Here is a 23,004-nt window from a genome sequence, read left to right as displayed (position 1 = left end):
TTGAGTCACTTCCACCTATTCATCATCCTGCATGTGTAGGTGAGATGAGAGGATTTCAACATTGACAACTCAGAATGAGGCTGTGCTGATGGAAAGTTTTATTTGTAATATTGTTCACTGTTTTCAGTGCTAGATTTTGTGGGGTTTTTTGGTTGTTGTCGCTGTTTTTTGTTTAGTTGGGTTTTTTAAAAAGTCAAATACTTCCTTAAATTCCTTATTTGCCCTCATCCTCACATGTCGTAATTCCTTTATTAAGTGAGATTTGCGTCCCTGTCCCAGCAGGAGGTAACAGAGCAGTCTCCCTCAGCAAAGGCTTGCTTTCTTTTGTAGAGTCTTCTGCACTATGTTTTCTAGTTTCTTCTGAAGTGCTATCATAAATAATTAATGCTAAACTGTGCTTGTTAAATAAATAAGGGATGCACATGTTCAGATGCATTATCTATGCTTTAATTGCAGTCATTTGTTGAGGCCCTCCTCCCACAAGGATGCAGGAACCCCCTGCCTGAACAGGGGGCTGCAGGAGCTGGGTTGAAGTCTTGGGCCCTCGCTCATTTGCCCAGTTATTTTTAAAACAGGTTTCTAGCATACTGGTGAATGTCATCCATCGTGTCATGATGGTGTTCTGGAGACAAGAGCTATCATTTTGCTATGGGCTTTAAAAATGTGCAAAAACTATTTGCAGAGGGAGTCTTCTCCATCCAGACTGCTGTTCATTGTGTACAGGACAATCGGGTGAAGCCAAAAATCTCTCATGCTTACAGCCATGTCAGCTGGTGCTAAGCACTTCGCAGTGCATACTACCTGCACGTGCTCTCATTAGTCTCCCTGGTGGGGTTGGGCTGCAGGACTCCCTGACGCATTCCCCATGCTGCTTCCTGCACTTGGGTCTCCGGTTGGTTTAATTCATCCTTCAATCTTTGCAGGTACTTTTAGTCTTCCTGTGCTTCTGTAACACATACACACCAATGTAGATGCTGCATGTGACCTAGTAGGTCCCAGTGCATTGCTGTTGCATGGCTATAAGCAGACAGGGCCTCTCAGGGTTCACTGGTCTCTGGGCTAAAGCATCCCTTTCAGAAAGTGGTCCAACTTCATCTTAAAACTGGTTTTAAAACTAATTGCTGCACGGAGTCTCACAGCCATCCTCATTAGTGATTTAGAACTTCTGGACTTGGTAACTCTATATTCATTAGGAAGAACTGTTTTTATGATAATTGTCCCTAAAGAGGACCTGGGGGATTATTAAGGGATGGCATTCATTATCAGTAAAAATACCACAAAGAAATTTCCTAGATAAATGCTGACGTTCTGGATGATGTTATTTTTTCCCACAAGAAGATTGAATACTCTTTAAAAAACTGTCCTGTTTTCAGCTGGGACAGGCTTATTTTTTTTTCCTAGAAGATGGTACAGTGCTGTGGTTTGGATTTTATTTGAGAATAATACTGATGACACACTGATGTTTTAGTTGTTGCTAAGTAGTGTTTATACTAAGTCAAGGACTTTTCAGCTTCTCATGCCCTGCCAGCAAGAAGGCTGGAGTGGCACAAGAAACTGGGAGGAGACACAGCCAGGGCAGCTGACCCAAACTGGCCAAAGGAACGGTCCATACCGTACGGCATCACGCCCACTATATAAACTGGGGGGAAAGCTGGCTGGGGCAGCTGCTGCAGAACTCACTGAACATCACTTGGCCAGTGGTGACCAGTTACATTGTACATCACTTGTTATGATGATGATATCCTGTTAAACTGCCTTTATCTTAACTCAGGAGTTCTGGTTTTGCTGGGATACAATCATAGAATGAATTTCCTATTCCAGAAAGTTGCATCTTTGAGAAGACTGCAGCACCTGGTTTGGTGAGAAGAAAGTTGATGAGACACTTTGTTTTCACTTGTGGCCAGCCATAGTATGTGAGCTTCCATAATGATCATGGTCTTGAGTAGCTTTGAGGTAGCTGTGTGCCAAAGCCAGGATGAGAGAAAGCCAGGGCAGCTGACCCAAGCTGGCCAACAGGAGTGTTCCATACCATAAACTCACTACAAATTGGAAAGAAAGGGGAAGGTCTCATCCCCTCAATGGCCACCATCTCTAGAGGGTCTCATCTATCATTCTGTTCCCAAGGCCTACTCTCCTGTTTGCTGTGACTGCTGTGCTTTTGCTGGAGCTGTGGTGCTTGCAGCACTTGAGATCCAGCATTCACTGCTGGGAGTGTGCATGCAGCTCATGGCCACTGCATGGGCAGAATATAACTTTGTGTGCTTTATCTTAATGTGATTATTAGGGTTTTATTATTACTTTATTAAATCTGTTTCCATTTCACCCCACAAGTCTTCTTTCCTTTTCCCAGTTCCCCTTCTCAGGGCAGGGAGGTGGGGAGGTCATTGGGTGATAGAACAGCTGACTGAACAGGGAGACAAGGTTTTACTTTTTATCCAGTTCTCTCCCTCATCCCGCTGGGAGGGAGGGGAATGGGCAAGTGGCTGTGTAGTGCTTAGTTGCTGTCTCGGGTTAAACCACAACAAACATGTAACTATTGATTATCCCAAAAGCGAAAGTGGATTTTAAGGCTTAGTCTTTGATTTAAGGCTTGGTCAGTGATTTCTAGATGGTTGACACCCACAGAGCTGAGCAGCTCAAAAAGACTATGGCTGGTTATTTGGGGGGAAAGCAAAAAAAAAACCCAACAGAATAAAGGGTTAGGAGGAAGATAAGTAGTAGTCTCATTGGTAAGGACAGTCTTTGGCAGGATCTAATATTAAGGAAGCGGGCTGAGGTGGAGAGAAATGCCTTCAGGCTGCAGAAACCAACTTTGGAGCTTGAGGAGCTGGGAGAATATGGCATATGGAGGACAAAGGAGGTCTGCTAGAAAACTATGATGTCACTAGCAGTGCTCAATAGCTGCTGGTAGCAGAAGTGAGACTGATTGATGGATATGTGATAAAGCTGCCCTGGGTTAGGAAGAGATAGGCAGAACAAGATTTTAGGCAAAAGAAACTGGTGGCTGCTGCATTTCTGGAGGTTTTCTACTTTTACAGAGACCAGATTTGCTGGAAACCAAAGCCCAGAACAATACACTCATACAAGGCAGCTATAAGATCAGAGTCAGATGTCTGTCTCTACAGTCACCAAAGGAATGCAGGCATACCTGGATGCTTGTCAGAGAGTGAAAGACTTTTGTTTTTATAGAGGACATGGTTCTAGAGCAAGAGAGAATAAACACATTTGCCTTGGGTTTTTTCTTTCTTTTTTCCCCCCCCATGCCTCAACTTTGCTTTCTTGATGTTTATTTTGGTTATAGTGGTTTCTGAAGCTTTTAAAATTTGTGTTTATTTCTTAAATAGAGTGCCTGTGAATGGTCCAGAATCTCATGTCCAAGGCCACAGAAAATAATATTTTAGTGAGAAGGAGTGGGAAAGTGAGTTTTCTGTAAGGAGGTACGCTTTTGAATCATGGTGTCTGCACCTAGAAGAAAGCAAATTAATATTTCTTATAGCAGTAGAGATGGTCCTGAGGAAAAGGAAGCCATTATTAATCATCAATTATTATTTTAATATGTGTGCACCACTGTACGACTGGTGCCCCACAGGGAAAGAGGATCATCTCTCTGCTTGAGGAGCCTACATTTCAAATTTAACAGTAGCGAGGGCTGCTCATGGCAGATGATCTGTTTTCATCGTTCAGTGCTCTGCCTCAGCTTTTTAGCTGAATCCCATTTTAATTCCCCATCCTCACAGAGGGAGCCTGCACTAAGCAGGAGTGGTGAGATTGGAGTCTAAAAGAGCACAATCAATGCAGCAGAGGCAGGATTAGAGGTCTGATGTCAGAGTTGTGTCTTGCAGTCTTTGTGCAGAATTGCAATAGTGTAAATCAACCCTTTCCAAGAAGAAAGAGTGCAGGATTTGGTGCCAATTTGGAAAGACCTGCCCTTCCCAGTTCCTCAGACTGGCATCCAAGTCAAGTTGCTGGGTTTTTTTCCCCAAAGTCCTTAAACTAACACACTTAACAGTGAGACCTGGCCTGCATAGGGCTGGTGGCAGCAATACTGGATATTTCTCTAACTGTTGTTTGCCCTGACTTTACTTCTTGCTGAAGTCCCATTCCTGTTTCTGTGCTCTGAAGCAGTTGTTTCCAGATTTTGTGCCTGTACTACGCTCAGCTGGCAGCAGTCAGCAGGGTAATGAACTCTGATAGATGTCTTCTGATAAAACACATATATTTAGGTCCTAGCTGATACATCACAAGGGTTGTAAAGTAGTTCTGTGTATCAAGCTGAACTCTTTCAATGAAAGAATACATACATGTGGCAGTGCACTTGAAGAGGAGTGCATTTGAAAGGGCAACTGAAAATAGGTAATACTGAGAGAAACCAGCGTTTATGTAAAGTGCCTATCATTGTCAAAGCGTGGTGGAGTGCCTAGGACAGAAAATGGGAGTCAAACAGTCTAGGGTCTATTTTTGGCTCCAGCATATCTGTACTGAAGTCAAATTAATTGAAGCTAAATACAGAATCTCTCCTTATATAGGACTTTTGATCCACTTTCAGAACTCTGTAACAGAGTTGCGCAATTTGGATATTCTAGAGGATGATCCAAAAGCACGGAAGGGAAGTTGTTACCTTTTGTAGTAATGTGTGTGAGATTTTTCCATGGGCAAATGATTTCTGTGCTGTAAGGAATGAATCTATAGAAATCTATAACTCTTGCAGATGTCAGCCTTGACCAGAAATCTGTTGGCTTTACTGAAGTTCTGCATAGATATTCTTCCCTGTCAGGTGACCTGTGAGTGTGCTTTCTCAGTAGGTGTTGAGCTGGGCACATCACTTTTGAGGATCAGTACTTCTCAGGAGTAGGACTTTAAACCAGTACTTCACAGAAGAAACAGTATAATGGTGTGTTACCATCTCATCCATCAGAGTTAGAAACTAAAAGTAAAGCTACCAGAGGACAGGAAGACAGCAATTCATTTATCTACATTGCCATCTCCTGCTGGCCTTGGAACAGGATGGGTGCAAGACTAACAGCAGCCACAGATAGTTTGTCCATACTGGCTGGTGTAATAGCTGAGGCCTGGCTGAGGGTAGGATCATGCTAATTTCTGTGCAGTTTGTTGCCCCTAGGCAAGACAAGCAACATGAACATCCCACTGTATCTGCCCTCCTCTCTCACAAGCGCTCTGTGTTGGTGGGGAGAGTCAGGCAAACCTCTAGGCAGGGCTTTAAGATGACACTTTCGGAAGTACCCAAAAGCTGTACCAATCCAGCCTGAAAGTCAGTTAGAAGTCAGCGAGACCTGAGCTCTTAAATCTTTCCAGTGCTTTTCTTACAAGTTGCCATCAGTACTTGAAAATCTAATCTGTTAGCTATGCCTCCATTGCACCATCCATCTGAGGATCTCTAATCAAAGCTGTAAATATCTATAAATCTGTAATACCTTATGAATTCTCTATATTGACTTGAGTTTTGGGATGTTTACTGTGTGAGTATATTGATTTAGGTTAATAGGAAAAATAACCCAGTCAGTAATAAAAGCTGATGGTAAATCACTTTTTGAGGAATGTGGTTTGGGTGGATGAGAGGCTGTGAGAGGATGGAAGGATCCTGTAGGCAAAGGCCAGCAGTTGGGCATAGCGGTTTATGTGGCCAGTCCTTCCCTCACCACAGCAAGGGAGAGTGCAAGATAGAGTTGCTTAGGGGAAGGCAGAGTCTCATTGGGAGCTAGTGAGTGAGTCAGCTGTAGCTGGGTGACACAAGATACACCTGCCCACTCTTCTTCTGTCTGTTAAGTCACAGCTTGGATTTAAAGTGACTGTTGTTACCACTGTCACAAGCCCCTGACAGAAGTCCAGTGGAGTCTTTGCTGTTTGTTAGATAAACAGGGTTTGTGCTCAGAGTTCTACTTCTCAGGGCTGCCTCTTGTTTGGAGCAACTGCAGGATTGCACCTCAGGAGAGTGATGCCTCACACCCAAGGAAGTTGTAATCAGAATAGCAGAGGTATCACTAATTGCAGTATGCTTCACCTATATCCCATTCTTATGGAGGAAAACATCTGCAGGTTATCCCATCCAGCAGCTGGTATGGGTCTGTACCATTTTGCCTGAGGCCATTCTGTAGACTGCAGGGAAAAATATTCATGATGTGCAGGAAAAGCCAGGCTGCCTGACGTGGATGTAACACTAGGCTTAGCCACAAGACTGGGAGCGTTAGAATTTGTAACCAGAGTATGTTTTTTCTGGTCAGGCTTCTTGGGTTATTAACTCTCATTGTTCTGACTCAGTCTCTTGTCCTTGTGGTTGATAAAGCAAAAGAGCTTTTTTACCTTGTTAATTTCCTGAAGCAGAGTGTTATTGCATTCTTGTTTTAAATAAAGCTCCTGCTCTATTTTTGAATAACATAATGAGTGCAAAATTACTTTATCCACCCTGACGGCAGTGCAGGAGTTTGTTAGGCTGCCAGCTAGAGTACCTGGATCAGGAACAAATTTGGGTTCCCAGGCTCTGTGCCAGAAGAGCTGGGACATATTTTTGAGGTGAGGTACTTGGACTCTAGGGGGAGATTGTTGACTGAACTGATCTGCTTTCAAAAACATTGTGCCAGCTGAGCTGCAAAACACTGCTGGTCTTTGCCTCAAAATGGACAGGTCTCCTGCCCCACGCTGTACACTGCAGTTAGGAAGTGCTTCCAGGAACTGGAAACACACGTGAAGAATTCAGAATACTTTGAGTGGAATTTAAGTTTCTGTATGTATATTCACCCTTATTTATCAGTTATTACATTGGTCCAAGCACAAGAAGGTCATATATAATGATGAGTGCAGGCTGTTGGAGGAAGAGTTGGCCATTTGTCATGGGACCAGAGCTGAAACTTGAGTAGAAGATGATGCAAGGCGATTGCCTCCATGTCACTGCCCCAGACTTGACCTAGCCCCATGCCACTCTTTGAAAGCACTCTCTCTGTGTCCCTTCACCATAGCCCTTCCCACCATTCCCCACAATTCCTCCTTAGGTCTCAGACCATTTCTACCTTGGCCATGCTTCTGCTGTCTAAGGCAGGTACCAGGTGTAAGCCAGAGGCTGTGACATGCACTGGAGTGCCTCTGGGAAATTTGGTCATTCTGAAGCTGCAGGGTTTTTTAAAGAACTGAACCTGCACAGGGCCTTATCTGTTACAACTTGTACCTGTGTGAGCTAGCATCTTCCATCTGCTGTTCTCTCCATGGATAAAGATATTGTCAGCTGGAGTCATCTGCTTCCATATTTTGTATGGACATACTAAGTGCTCCAGGTACTTCAGATGAGACTATAAAGGGAAAACTAGAGCATGAGACTACAAGGGAAGGCATATTGGGAGGACCATCTTACTAAAAAGGAACACTCTTTGCTCCTGTCTGCATAGATACAATATTGATAATTATGACTGTATGGTCATTGATAGGTATGTTTATTGTTTCTGTATACCTGTAGTTACTTCAAGGAATGAAATACAGAATTAAGTGTATTAGTAACACTGTCTGAACAGTGAAAAGGCACTATAAAATCAAGAGGAGTCTGTATAGACATGAGTCACATGTCCTAGATATACAGTAATTACCATAATACAATAAAGAGGGGTTTCAGTATGCGGTGGGTTGAAAATTACCAGGTGGCAGATTTAAAGCAAAGGAAGAACTTTTTATACATAGTCAATAGTTACAACATGGAACTCCTTGCTATAGGCTGCTGTTGATGCTGAAGCTTACATGACTTTTTTTAGAAATGTATCCTGGGCCTATACCATAACACAGCATCTAATTGCATTTCTTGCTGAAGCTTTCAAGGAGCAGATCTCTATAAACACAGGCAAATGCTGTAGGGCATCACTGCATTTGCCCTGCTCTTTCTTAAGACATGGCTAGAACCAGGACATGGGCAAGAGAAGCTTTGGTCTGACTTGGGGCTATTCAGTCTGGAGAAGAGAAGGTTCTGAGGTGACCTTATTGTGGCCTTCCAGTATCTGAAGGGGGCCTACAAGAAGGCTGGGGAGGGACTTCTCAGGATATCAGGTAGGGATAGGACTAAGGGGAATGGAATGAAGCTGGAGGTGGGGAGATTCAGGCTGGATGTGAGCAAGAAGTTCGTCACCATGAGAGTGGTGAAGCCCTGGAATGGGTTGTCCAGGGAGGTGGTTGAGGCCCCGTCCCTGAAGGTGTTTAAGAGCAGGCTGGATGAGGCTCTGGCCAGGCTGATCTAGTGTGGGGTGTCCCTGCCCATGGCAGGGGGGTTGGAACTAGATGATCCTTGTGGTCCCTTCCAACCCTGACTGATACTATGATTCTATCTATCTATGACTTTTGTTTTCAGCTCTTACAGTAAAGGCTACATGGAGCTATGTGATAGAGACATGAAAGGATAAATAATGGTAGTGGGTTGGATGTTGATTTGGTTAGCACTGGCTTAAATCCAAACTACTGTAATCAAGTAGTGCATGAGAGCCACAGTGCATTGGGGTACCTGAAAGCAGCTTCAGCCTACCTCCCTAAGGACCCTGCAGGCACCAGTATTCTGCTTCCCACTCAATAGGGCAAGTATAGGCTTAGGCATAGATTTCCATCTGATCACTTTCAAATCTTATTCCATCTGCCTGACCTATGAAGGAAAAAGCCCTGCTGAAGTAGAACCTGTTAACTTCAGAAAGAAACTTGTCTGGGTACTTGACAACTAAACTTCCCATCTTGAAGAGACCCATTGACTTCCAATGGTGTGCGTGTCCATACACACCTCCTTGCACACAGGTGCTTGCTCACTCGTGGAGATTAGCTGCTTGACAGGGGTTGTTCTGCAAGCCCAGAGGAGTTTGTAGATGCCAAGTCCAAGTGTACTGTCACTAGGAAAGCCATCCGAAACAATCCAATAGAATGACACAGTTCTTGTCCAAATCCAGTAGTGTGTACCTAAGTGGACAAATTTGCCTTATTGTTCTGTTGTTTCCCTGTTGTCTCTTGAAACTTGCTGATAAGCATTTGAGGTGGGTTAACCCTTGCTGGATACTATGTGCCCCACCAAAGTTGCTCTATCACTCACTCCCACAGCTGGACAGGGGAGAGAAAATATAATGACAGGTTCCTAGGTCGAGATAAGGACAGGGAGATCACTCACCAATTACTGTCACAGGCAAAATAGACTCAACTTAGAAAAATTAATTTAATTTATTACCAATAAAAGTAGGGTAATGAGAAGTAAAAATATCCTAAAAGTACCTTGCCCCCACCCCTCCCTTCTTCCTGGGCTTAGCTGCACTAATGATTTTCTTTCCCTTTTCCCCCTGAGCAGCACAGGGGGATGAGGAATGGGGGTTGTGATCACATGTTGTTTCTGCTGCTCCTTTCTCCTCAGGGGAGGACTTGTTACACTCTTCTTCTGCTCCAGCATGGTGACCTTCCCATGGGAGATGGTTCTCTACAAACTTCCCCAATATGAGTCCTTCCCACAGGCTGCAGTTCTTCATGAGCTGCTCCAGCTCTTCATGAGCTGCTCCAGCTCTTCATGAGCTGCTCCAGCTTGAGTCACTTTCACAAAGTGCAGTCCTTCAGGAGCAGACTGCTTCTGTTCTTGGTTACCTGTGGGGTCACAAGTCCTGCCAGGAAAGGTGCTCCAGCATGGGTTTCTTTCCCCATGGGTCCATAAGTCCTGCTAGGAGCCACAGGCTTCCCACAGCCTCCTTTGAGTACATCCACCTGCTTCAGTATGGGCTTGTCTACAGGCTGCAACCGGGTATCTGCTGCACCAGTAACTTCCATGGCTTGCAGGGGTACAGCCCACCTCACCGTGGTCTCCACCAGGGTCACCTCTGTTCTGGTGCCTGGAACACCTCCTCTCCAGCCTTCTCCAATGACCTTGGAGTCTGCATATTCTCACTCCTTGTTTAGGCTGGCACTACACAAGTTATTTCCACTCTTAACATGTATTATCACAGAAGTACTACCACTAGTACTGGTTGGCTCAGCCTTGGCCTGCAGCTCTGTTGAACATTGTGGAAGCTTCTAGTAGCTTCTCACAGAAGCCACCCCTGTAAAACCTTGCCACACAAACCCAATACAGCATTTTGAAGCAGAGACAGTTGCTCTTCCTTTGCTTGGTTAGTACCACAGGCTCTTGGTCCATAACTACAGAATAAGTGCCAGGGTATACTTTTCCCAGAGCACCTCATGTGCTACGGATGACTCCTTACAATGGATTTGTGGGGCCCAGGTGCAACCCTACACTTCATATGTGAGTGCACTATGTCTCTGGCTCCCTAAATCTGACAGGTGTGTATGAGAATCCAGAGTCAGCCATGGCTGTGTATGAGGAGTGCATCAGACCAGTGCTATGTCAGAAAAGCAAGTCGTAAATTAGTGATGACAGTGCTTGTTTAAGGCCATTTGCTTGGTCTTCACTACTGCAGTACTTGTGACAATAGATAGAAAAAAAGTAAAAGTAAGGGTATTACAGTGTTACTCTCTGGCCTCATTTGGGCACAGTTTATGGGCTTTTGGAAGCTGCACTCTCCCACTGACTCCCCTGTAGCTCTTGGAGTGTAAAAACGTTAAATTTCTTTGGACTGGGACCTGCATCTGGTACTAGATGAGTAGGGAAGGCACAGCTTTTTCTTTGAGTTGAATATCTGAGATTTTCAATTTGTGAACATCTGAATGTGCTGATTTCTGTTAAGAAATAGTTATAGTTTGTTGTAATGGTATGACCAAAGTACGGAGGAACCCAACCTTGTTGACAGATGGACACACACTGGGGTCTTAAGAGCCATGAAATTATGTGGTTTGGAGATGCAAGGGGAGGAGGAGATGCAGGAGTGGTTTTCCAATAGAGGTAACAGCTGTGCATGGCTTTGGATTGGGCTGAGTTTGCCCTGGTACTCAGCATGATCTATCTGCCTTTGTTTTAGCAGCATTGTCTGGTCTGAGTGGTGGTTAGGATTACCCAGTTGGATGGTGCTGGCTGTGCACCCTACCTATTGTATGCATGAATTTGCTGAGACTAGTGTCTCAGAGCCATCCAGGTGACCTCTTAGATCAAAGCTGTCTATGGCACCCTCAGCAAGGGTAGCAGCATTTGATCAGTCAAGAGATTCATTGGCAGTTGTAGCCAAGGGTTGGCTTTGTTGCACACAATTAAAAGCTGTATCGTCAGTTTGTTTGCTTATCCTCCCCCAGATTTGGCATTCCTCTGATTTTGCAGCCAACTGCAGATTGTTTTTATTTGGACAAAATCATGCCTTGGGGCAAAACTGACATCACTGCTGAGCCTCATTAGGGAAATGAGGAGCAGGGTGTGGGGAGCTGGCTGCAGGAAGTGCCTCCGTTTCCCACCACTGAACTGAGAGGTGAACTCTGCTTGCTAGACAGGTTAGTGGGGTCCAGCATGTAATGGGGTTTCAAAGCAGCCCTTTGACAACACCCTTCAGCTACAAGAGGCTCAGGAATCTCATCAGGTGGAGAGTTTTTGATAAGTTAAGACTTGTATGCTGTGTAGCGTAGGCTGTTCTGTTGCTGTCTTGGTGTTTGGTGGTGGTGGGGTTTAATTGTCATTTTAAAGTCAGTACTATCAGGGCAATAGAGTTTCTGTGCATCTCTGGTAAATTCAGAATCATGGTTGTAAGTAAATGAAGAGTCATACATGGTTTTTGGTAAAGTCCTTCAAATAGTGCAGGAGTTCATATTCTGCTTAGTTACAGTGTTTCCAGCTTGGAAGGAACTGGTTAATGAAAATTGCAATGATTATCTCTGTGAGCTGCTTTTGCTAGCCCCTTTTTCTTCTCATGTTTAGATATTGCTGTGATGCTGCTTTATGTCTCCCATACTTTTCCTTGTTTTAAACACAGTGACTGGACTTTAGCTGTGTAATTCCTGGCTTTTCCTTTTATCTAGTTGTTTCCAACCTTTGGAGTTGGGTTGTGTAACCAGAGGTGCAAGTAACATTTTTCCACTGGAGATCAGATATATGTCATATAAGACAGTGTCTTTAATGTCACTGTGTAGTTGCTAGTTCAACAAGCTACAAGTTAATAAACTTAATCTATAAATATTGTGAGCAATTTATCTTCCAGAGAAAAGTACTGTTTGAAGAGAGCCAGCGGCTGTTCCAGCCACTCCAGCAGCAAACACCACGGCTCACACTGCTAACATTGAACTGTAACCTGGCTCCTATTTCATGCTAAATAAGACAACAAAAGTATTCTGGGATGTTTCTAAACATATCAAAAGCTTGTTTGGCCCAGCAGCTAAAAAAAGTGTGGCTTTTAAAGTCCTGTGTTTTCATTTTGGCAGAAATCATAGATGTTCATAGAAGTATCTGTAAGCACAGATCTCTGAAGGTGGGCTGCTTCTCATCAAACATGTGCGTGTGCCATTGTCTTCTTACTTCTTTAGACCTTCATTTTGAAGTCTGACTGTAATTTCTGAGGAATATAATTTAAAGCTATTTATAGCACTTTGTGATTACCTGCAACTACTAGCAAAAAAAGACTTGGCAACAGAGAAGTAAATATGTAACAGCTGCAGCTGCGTTGGCTCTGCCAGAGTGAAAAAAGGCCTAAACAGTCGAGGGAGTTTTACAAGGGGGCAGAAGCAAGCAAGTGTCTCTCTGATTGTAAAAAGTTTTACGGGCAGAAGCAAACAACACTGGAGGCTCCTAGTCCCTCTATTTAAAGTTTACTTTGCTGTTTGTCTTGAGTGGGTCAGTGTTGTAGTGAATAATTTATAGGCAGCATGAATGAGCTCATTAGTCACCTTTTCAGAGCTTAAATGAGTTCTGCGGTTGTCATTACATGGGCCTTCTGTTCAACGGTATGGCAAAAGGACAGCTTGGCGGCTGGCTGGCTGGCTTGTGGCAGAACAGCCTGTCTCCTTCCTGCCTGGACTGGCCTTTGTCTTCTACTGAAATCCCCCACTCTGCTGCCCAGTGCTGGGCCAGCAACCTGCAGGGATTTCTCCAGTGAAGTGTAGTTGATTGGTTGGTTTGTTTGTCACCATTTTTTTGGTTATATGTGTTTGGTTTGGTATTGCGTTGTTTTCCTGTTGTATTTCTCTTTTCCATTATGGAACAGAATGCTGAAGGTTATGTGACAAGTGATGTGGAATAAGTAGAACCCTCTACCTGTGCACAAGCAATAAAAATGACCTTTTCTCTCAAACTTGCTTCAAAATTTTCTTGTAGTAATACCATTTTTCTTGTCTTTGAAATGCTTGTGGAAGTGCTAAACTGTTCTGGAACAACTACCTGCACCTTAGAAGGAGGCACAACTATCATTGTTTACAGGACTGCATTTGAAAAAAACCACTAAAATCCCAAGATTACATCTTGGTGCTTTGGCCTCCAAGACCCACTCCATCCTTGTGGCATCCTTATGAGAAACCTGTAGAATGACAAATTTACCTGCAAAAAATCAGCAAGGTGTCAGATGCAGTGGATCTCCCAGATCACAGCAGCTGTTCATTGAAGTTGCCTGTTGCCAAAAAGACTGGAGCAGTGCCTGGCATAAATTAATGCCCCAGTGGGTAAATCAGACCCTAATCATAATGAACTTTTGTTAGTGTGTAGAAGCCAAAAGCTACTCACAGGGAAATGCACCTCACAGGACATGAATGTGGCAGCCAGGGGGTGGTTCTCCAGCCAAAGCTGGCAACGGCAATTGCTGCTGGGATGTGGCTTTTATTCTGTGTCAGCTTTCCCTCCTTCTCAAATCTCACTTACCTGGTCTGCCTGGTGGCTGCTCTCTGGTTCAGTATGGAGCCCATCTCACCTCCTCTCATTGTGGAGGGGAACAGAGGACAACATAGGAGCTTTCTGCTGACACTACTGACTTTTTTAGTCTTTCCACAGCAGTTTCTCATTGCTTTCTGTGCCTTGCTCTGTGATGCATTTGGTAACCTGTTATGTGGTAGTAAAATGACACCTATAATAGAAATCAGCTTAATCATTGTATGACACTCTGCTTGTCTCCCAAAGCCTGCATCTTCTCAGCATCTCTTTGCAGACACAACTGTAGGCCAGCTATGTTTGTGCTTCAGCGCTCTATCTCCTCATACGGGCTCTTGTAACTTTTCTGTGCATTGCCACAGTCGGGGAAACTGGACCCCACATATCAAGGATTTCCTGTGGGAGCGGTGTTCAACAAATGCACAGAAAGAGCAGTGCTGGGTGGTAAGTAGAGGAAAGCACCCAGGAATATCCTGAGCTACAAAGAGCTGGAAATCAAGCTGGGACTCAGTACAATCATGGCTAGGAGATCCACCTGGCACAAGAAAATAGTCAGAAAAGAACAGTAGCGTACAGCTCTAATGATAGTAAACTGCATAGTAAACTGAGATCCTCAGCTGATGAGATGTGAACAGAAACTTCACCACCTGTGAGGTACTGTTGTAATTTTAAGGTTGCATGCATAGATACACAAATAAAGGACAAACTCCTTAAATCTTAGATGACATGAACAGCTTGTGTTCAGGAAAGTTGAGATGTTGTCCAGAAAAAAAATTGTCTTAGTTTTAGAAATTAAATTTGGCAATACCATTTGGGAACTTTATAAGAGAATTTGGTTCTCTGTTATAGTTCTCCCCCCAAACTTCTGTTATTTAGTTCTGTGTGGTGTTGGCTGCTGTTCTTCCTCCATTTTGCTTTTAAGAACAGAAATTCAGTTGATTTCTGGTTCTGCTGATTACTTAAAAGTTTGACTTCAGCTGCCAAATGGTGAATACTAATGTTGAGATAACTGCCAGACACATTTTGTGGCATTACACGTGTGCAACAGATAGCGGAGTGCAGGCTCCAAACTCCAAAAAGCAGTTAATTCTTTTTTTCAGCCAAACACTGTAACGGTACCAGAAATACTGGCTTATATTGCCATTAATATATCAGCTGTGTTAGGTTAGATGTGATTTCAGACCAATATAGCAATTAGAGTAGAAGACTCCAATAAAGATGTATTTATCCCAGCCATATTTTGCTTCCTAGTAGTTGTGCTACTAAGATAAACTGCACTGGCAGAAGCTTCCATTTACCAGTAGAAGCTAGGTTTTTGCATGGGGTACTAGTATGTTGGTGTAATTATACTGGGAAAGCATTTCTCATATGGACCTGTTTTGACAAATGTCTCTAGGACAAGCTAGCATGCATGATACTCTCCTCCCACCGTGCTCATGTACGGAGACACACTTGATGGTAGCTTGTCAGCTGTATATAATTTTAGTACTAAGTATACTCATTTTCTTAGAAGCTGCAAGCAAGTGTTACTACAATCACATCATAATTGTGCATACATTATTTTATAAAGGAACTTCCACATAAAAACTCTGGATTTTATTGTAAGAAATTAATTACATTTTAGCCTGCAGAAATGCTATGGATACTTTTGTTTGCTCACACTTCTGACAAAGCTTCATATCAGTGATCCTTTTTTCAGCAATTCAGTTCTGTTTCTGTTGGGCTTCACCAGTTAGGGTAAATGAGATCTTGAAGAACAATTAAATGAAAGGTTGGGAACATGGCTTTGTTAATCTGATTTCATCATCTCAAATGAATGTGCAAAAGATAGATCTATCAGCCAGTTGGAGTAAGCTGGGCCTTCACCGCGTGTACAGCTTATATCTTTAGCTAGTGCTTGGAGTGGAAGAAGGAAGGGAAGTGCATGCTTGTAAAAGGCATGGGGCAGAAAGGCACAGTATGACTGCGATCGGAGCAGCTGCGAGGCAAGAGCTGCTTTTGCACAGGAGTGGGGCACTGAGTGCCAGCCGATTAGGTGTGTTACTTCTGTAGGAGGCAGAGACTGACTGTTTGGCTCGGAATTGTCTGGCTTTGCTTGCATGTGTGGCTTTTGAATTACCTATTAAACTGTCTTTATTTCAATCCACAAGTATTCTCACTTGTATTTTTCCAATTCTCCTCCCAGTCCCACTGAAGGAGAGTGAGTGAGTGGCTGTGTGGGGATTAGTTCCCAGATGGGGTTAAGCCACAACACTTGCACATCAGGACCATTTGTGAATTGGGAACCTCAACATTGACAAGGATGCCAGTCAATGAGGACATTATAATTGGAGATCAGGTTGGGAAGCGGGGCTTAAACATGAAGGTAAGTGCAGGTCTGTTACATGGTGAGACTAGTGAGGTGTCCTGGTTTAGCTGGGGTACAGTCATCATCAATTTCCTATTCCAGAAAGTTGCATCTTTGAGAAGACTGCAGCACCTGGTTTGGTGAGAAGAAAGTTGATGAGACACTTTGTTTTCACTTGTGGCCAGCTGTGACAGTTTAGGCTGTACCTTGAAGCTAGGAACCCAGCCGAGTTTTTGTTGATGTCAGTGGGTTAAACCATGACACCAGCCATCATATGTGAGCTTCCATACTGATCATGGTCTTGAGTAGCTTTGAGGTAGCTATATACTAAAGCCAGGATGAGAGAAAGCCAGGGCAGCTGACCCAAGCTGGCCAACAGGCGTGTTCCATACCATAAACTCACTACAAATTGGAAAGAAAGGGGAAGGTCTCATCCCCTCAATGGCCACCATCTCTAGAGGGTCTCATCTATCATTCTGTTCCCAAGGCCTACTCTCCTGTTTGCTGTGACTGCTGTGCTTTTGCTGGAGCTGTGGTGCTTGCAGCACTTGAGATCCAGCATTCACTGCTGGGAGTGTGCAGCTCACGGCCACTACATGGGCAGAGTATAACTTTGTGTGCTTTATCTTAGTATGATTATTAGGGTTTTATTATTACTTTATTAAATCTGTTTCCTTTTCACCCCACAAGTCTTCTTTCCTTTTCCCAGTTCCCCTTCTCAGGGCAGGGAGGTGGGGATGTCATTGGGTGATAGAACAGCTGACTGAACAGGGAGATGAGGTCAGAGGGCAGAAGGTAGAAATATTTAGCAAGGTCATGTGGCATGGTCATAATAGTAGCAGAGGAAAGTTCCCAGCAGAGATGGAGGGGGGGAAGATGAGCTTTGGAAGGTTGATACAGAGCATATGACCTTTCCTGTGCCTGTGGAGGTTATCAGGGATTCCAGTGTAGAGGAGAAGAGATAAAGAAGTATAGGGAGATGGTTGGAAATCCTCATTAAATAAGATGCTGCAACATCTGCAGCTGGTATTTTGAAATCTGAGTGGAAAGATTAGACTGTTGTATATTAGCCTACAAGGCTAAAGTGCAGTTCTTTCACTGTTGGTGCTTCCATCCTTTTGGTATGGTGAATACTTTAGTCTGGATGCACAGTTTTCATCTGTTAGTATTGCGGAAATTTGGCTAAATGTGTTTGTAATTTTCCTGTCTTAAAATGAGGAAATAAATACTCTAATAAATTTGGTGGCTTGCCTGAGATTACTGAGTTACTTGGTGGCCATACTTTGGATGTTTTGATCAGTGGTGCTGTGTGAGACTGCAGTCTCCTTTGTTAAATTGGTTGTATTAAGTATTCCAGCAAAGAGTCAGAAGCAGCTGGGGAACAGTCTTCCAAAGAGGCAAGATGCCAGTGTGTACCTTGCTGCTGGTATTTTACCACTCTGCAAGTCAGCAGCTGCAGTTGCAGCTGAGCTCAGAGTTGAGTAGGAACCAGTGAGAGACTGCTCTGCACCACTGCACTCATGGGGTGCCTCAGCAGGGAGCCCTGTGCCAGCCTTCCAGTGTGCAGTCTGTCCCCATGTCTGTCCCTTGGCTTCTGTGTCACACACAGCTGGCCCCTACACTTTGATCACACTGGCTTGTCTGCCTAAGTGGCACATCTCTCATGGTGGCCCTTCACTGTAATCCTTAGTTTGCACTCTGGGGAAATTCCTGCCCACTGTGGAAAAGTAGAAATCTCTGGAACTGATCGTACTCCACCAATATTGATGGTGAATTTTGCCAGAATTTTTGGATGGAACTGAGCTGTGTACCTGAATGGGTTGTGTACTACTGTTGTTCTTCTACCCAGTTTGGGGGCCATTGGGCGATGAATGAAGGCAGAAACCCCATTGCCATATAGCAACGAGATTCCAGAAATGCAGAGAGCAGCGAATCTCAGAAGTCATCCCAGAAGTCCTTTATTGCTGCATTGTAGAATCCCTAGCATTGCACAGTCTCAGAGTCCCACTTACAGAAGTAGTCCCAGCAGCCTTTAACAGACAAAGCAGCTTACAAAAGTCCCAAGCATATCCCTCACAGCATCCCTACACTGAGGCCATAGCCAGAGGAATTAGCTAACAGAAGAAGTAGTCCCTAACCACCCTAACTGAAGGTAACTATTGCTCAGAGTGGGTGTTTTTATACTCTTTGTTGTCAATCCCTTAACCAGTAAAATCCAACTACATATATAAGCTAAAATATTTTCCCAAGAAGAGGTGCGAGCATATCAAGGAGGTGGCTTCTGAAGCATCTTCCAGTCAAAGGGTGCCAACATGAGGATGTTGTTCTTGGCACACATGGAGTGTTGCTCTATGCAGTGTTCTAAGGAATTGGTCAGCTGAGGAATCGTGCACTCTGCACGTGTCCAGCAGCTGCCCTCTGAACAGTGGCTGCAACATAGTACCCTGCATCTCATGAGGCTTCCTTCTTTTCACTTCAGAAATACTTCTCATTAACTGAATTTGCCTTGGTTGTCTGCTCTAAGACACTTGACTTTTGCAAGTGATGATAAATGCAGTAAATTTTGCTTGTTGATAGAGACATGTTGATTTACTCAGGAAAAATATCTGAAGCGTTTGGAATAAATTCAGGTGGGTGGAGTTACGACTTGGTAATTTAGTTCAGGTTTGAAACCAAATGGCCATGAGATAAGAACTGTGTAAACTAATGGTCTGGTGACTGTTGGAGTGTTAGGGCTGGTGGAGTCAGAGGGCAGGGTTACTGGTGAATAATGATGATACTGTCCTGATAGGTACTCGTCCTATTCTTTAATCCAGCTGCTCATGTGTCTTCTTGAAAATATGCAAGAATGTGAAATATCAGTTCACTGGGTAGGGGAGAGAAAGCTGTCGGCAAAAAGAAGCTCTTAGCAAGTTATGACAGGAATTTCTAATTTGAGAGAATCAACTAAATGCTTTTCAGCCCTGCACTTTGAGAATGAGGTAGTTGCCACTCCTGTCTAAGGATGTGAATTTTCCGAGTGTCACAGAGATTAAAAGAGGTAGCTCATATCTTGGGAAATGGCTAAGCAGACACAGACATGCAGGATAGTGGTGATCCTGGTTAAATGGGGTAAGATTGACTGTGTGGGCCAGCACAGAATTCCTTCAAGTTCTTGAGACAGCTGTCCTAACTTTTCTAAACAAAATGACTAAAATGCTTTCTTCTTGGCTTGGGGATAGTTTCTGTGACCAGAGCTGCACTGGAAAAGAACTACCAATATACGTGTATTTCTAACTTGCACTATGTTGGTTTTTATACATTTCTACAGCAGACCTATTTTCTATGCTGAAAGGAAAACTAATTTTGAAGTATGCTAAATCTGCATGCCTTGTTTCCCTGGAGTGGAAAATGTTTGATTTTTGTGGATCAGCTACAAAAGAATTTCATGTGCTTGTCTTGTGGGTGGGCAGCCATACCTTAATTCTGTGCAATGAGTCACTGAAGCATGTTGCGTTGCATGGGAGACCGTATGTTTAACTAGTGCTGTCTATAGCGAGCAACTTCTTTTTTATTTTTAAACCAAGTTAGTTTTCTTACAATTAATTTAGCTGATGGTAACATTTTTTACTCAAGTTAACACTAATTATGTCAGGATATGGTAGCAGAGGAGGAAAATGCACCATTCTTCCTAATTAAATCAGGCCTCATTTTAAAGCAAATTCCCTTAGACTATGAACTTGTGTTGTGGTTTTTTTTGTTTTTTTTTTTTTCCCTCAGCTGTTATTACAGATTTCTGTAACAGGATTCTTTGCTGCACCATGTGAGGACAAACCCTCAGAGCCCGTAGTTTCATGATAGACCGCCAGCAGTGTAGACCCCTCGCATTGTCCCCTGCTTGTTGCTGCTGGCGGACGAGCTTTCTCCGGCCCGCACGTCTCTCCCTAGGATCTGGCTCCTGCACACATTTGCAGGACAGCTGTGTTTGAAATTGGCTGACCGGAGGCTCGAGTCGCGTGTCGGTGGTGGGCTGGCAGGTGTCCCCTCCTCGGCAGGCATTAATTGCTTGCTGGGAGATGTGGAGGATGGAGTCGGGTGAGAAGATGTCTCTCCTGCTCCTCTCGAGGCGAAAGGGAGAAGCAAGGCTCCGGTGTATTGAGCTGTGGACTCCTGGTACGTGGTGGTGCCTTCAGTGGCGACCCTGTAGTTCATTGCAGTTTATCCGGGGTGGGTCTGGCCGGGCCTCCCGTCATGCCGCGGGCAGAGGGAGAAAATCGTACAAGTGGGAGCGCCGGTGCCGCCGGCGAGGACGGGCAGCGTTGTCAGTTCTCCCGACTCCGCAGACGTTTTCGCGGGGGCTTCCCGCCCTCCCTCCCGACCTCGAATACCTGCCCGCCCCAGGCAAACGCCGCCGGCTCGGCGCGCCCCCGACGCTGCTGGGCCCGCGGCGCCCGCCTCGCCGGGGGCCTTGCGCCACGCTGCCGGGCGGGGACTGGCGGACACGCGGGGCGACACGTCCGAGCAGCTGACGGCGGCGGGTGCCCCCTGAGGGTGGCCGCAGGCCAGGTTGCCCGCGGCCTGCCGTGAGCAGCGCCGCCCGCGCCGTCGCCCTCCCCCACCGCCGGCGGCCCTCCCTTCCACGGCTTCTCCCGTCTCGGCTGGCCCAGCCCACGTTTTCCCTCTCTCCCCTCCCTCCCTGGTCATGTGTCGCCTTTTTTGTTTGCAGTGGAAACAATTTCTCGCTCTTCGGCTCGCAGCGAGGCGGACCGCTGCCCGTCGGGAGCGCGGGGCGGGCAGGGGGCGGGCAGCAGCCAGGCCCCATGCTGGCGACGGTGCCTCCTGAGCCAGGACCCCCGCGGCACCCTCGGGGCTCGGGCTGAGGTGGGGGGCGCGCGATGCCCGGCTCCGTCAGATGAAAGTTTGCGCCACAGCCATGAAGGGACCGCGGTGACGCCGACGCCGCCCCCCCTTCCCCGCCAGGTAAGTTGTTGTTATTTGCGGGGATTGCGCAAGGCTCCAGCGGGTCCGCCTGGGCTGCCCCGCGGTCCCGCCCGGCCCGGTGCGGCTCGGCATGGCTCGCCCGGCGCGGGCCCCGCCGCCGCCCCGCACCACAACTTGGCCAGGAGTTGGTGCGTGGCAGCGGCGCGCCCCGCCGTGTCCCCCCCGAGCCCCACCGGCGGCGCCGCGGGGCCGAGCCACGGGGGCCGTCTCCAGCCCGACGTAGTCCCGCCGGTGGGGTCCGGGAGCTGCTAGAGCAAGGACTTTTGAATATGCAGACACACCGACACTCGCATATGTATAAATCAGAGGCAGAAAGAGGCGCCGCCGGGTGCGCGCGTTTGGGAGGCGGGCGCGGAGAGAAGTTGCATTCCCGGCGCGGCGGGGCCGGCGCGGGCCGGTGACATCTGGCCGGCATTGGAGGTATGCGCGTCGCCGGCCGCCCTCACCCGCCCGGCCAGAGCAGCCCTAGTCTCCTAGCAACCCCATTGATTGGCTGCCGCGGCGGCCAATGGGCGCTCGCTCTCTTCCTTCCCTCACACCCCCCACCCCGCCGCACGACAAGTACGGTGGGAGCGCGACGCGGGGGGGCCGGCCCGAGGCCGCTTCTCCCCCCGCCCCCGCCGGGCCGCAGGCGAGGGGGCTCGGGCGGGCGGCTAGCTGGGTGGCTGTGTAGGTACTTGGTGGAGTACCCGCAATTGGCAGCGCATTAAAAATGTTCGCCCAACTGCGGACTCTCATGTGACCGGCACTCCTTTGTCTGACGGCGGGGCGCCGCGGCAGCCGCCACGGGCCTCGGTAGCAACCCCCTATACACCTCCCGAGCGCAGGGACGGCCGGGCCCCGGCGCCACTGGGGGCGGCTCTGGGCACCTCTCCCGCCCGCGGCGGCCATGCTGGGAAGCACTCTGTCCGGGCTCCGCTGGGCTGTCCTGCAGTCGCCGGTGGCCGGCCCGAGGGGTCTCGGCAGGTCCGCGGCTGCCTGGTCACCCTCGGCACCCGTGAGGACCGCTGCTTGGAGAGGGGGGAAAAAAGAAAGGAAGAAAACAGAGATGGTATGATATGGCCCTTTGGGAGGATACTGACAAATAAGCAAATTAAACAGAAAGAGAGCAGCATGTTGTCATAGCAACAGTGCAATTAAATTACTTTACTGTCAGCCATCATATAATTTTCCTGTTTAGAAGCTCATGGGACATAACTTCCTTTTGGAGTCAAAGTTGAGTATGCGGCATAGCATAGGCAGTACCGGTGCCAGTGCCCCTAGACGCCGGCGATACTCGTGTTTACCTTCTGGCTGTGCTGGACGTTGTTTTGAAAGCTAGGAAGTGGGACCTACGTAAGTTTGGTCTCTCGGTGTTTATATCTGCCTCGGTATTTTTTCCTCCTCTAGGTACTCGTGTAAAACCACACGTTTGTTGAGCTTCTTGAGGGATTGTGTATTAATGGGCTTCTATGCATAAAGTTCTATATGTTTCTTTGGTTGTTTTGGTATAAAGTGCTTCTAGAAAAAAACTGAGAAACTTGAGTTTTTCATTTCTGCCCTTTTGTAACAATTGATATGAAGTCCATCATTTCTCTTCCCCAAAATGGTCAAATAGTTGTTGTTTTTTCTTGTAGATGGGCGTTTCATTCTGGTTTTATTTGCAGATTTTTTGCCCTTTATTGCATTGACTGTGTGACTGTATGTCTTCAGGAAGCTGCTGAGGATACGTGTTGGATACAGGGAGTCATTTTGCTTTTTGTTTAGAGTTTGTGCAGGAGGTTTTGTTATTTTAAAATTTTGTACTCACTCTTGAAATGTTTGTTTCGCTACTCTTCACATCTCCAGACCTAATGCTTGGCAGTTTTACTGCATGGAGAAGCTAAGGAGCCCCTCTTGCTTCTGAAGTAGAATCATTGGGTTCCTGTCAGTTTCCCTTGAGTTAGGCAGGTGCCCAGCTTCACTC

At 46.1% G+C, this 23,004-nt stretch overlaps 1 protein-coding gene across 13 annotated transcripts in view; it reads left to right on the top strand.

Moving 5' to 3' along the window:
• FOXN3 (forkhead box N3) overlaps positions 1–23,004 on the top strand; it is a 213,830-nt gene that overhangs the window by 59,154 nt on the left and 131,672 nt on the right. For 8 of the 13 annotated variants that reach the window (XM_068148757.1, XM_068148756.1, XM_068148753.1 and 5 more), the window contains exon 1: positions 20,785–21,038. The exons of 2 other annotated variants lie outside the window; for them this stretch is intronic. The gene's annotated coding sequence lies outside the window, so the exon portion shown is untranslated. 3 more of the 13 variants (XM_068148744.1, XM_068148746.1, XM_068148748.1) reach the window with 3 other exon arrangements.

The sequence above is a fragment of the Melanerpes formicivorus genome, unplaced genomic scaffold (genome assembly GCF_026170545.1).
Source record: "Melanerpes formicivorus ecotype bairdi unplaced genomic scaffold, bMelFor1.0.p_v2 SCAF_17, whole genome shotgun sequence".
NCBI lineage: Eukaryota > Metazoa > Chordata > Aves > Piciformes > Picidae > Melanerpes > Melanerpes formicivorus.
Note: the sequence above shows the minus strand (reverse complement) of the source record. Positions and strands in the feature narration are given on the sequence as shown.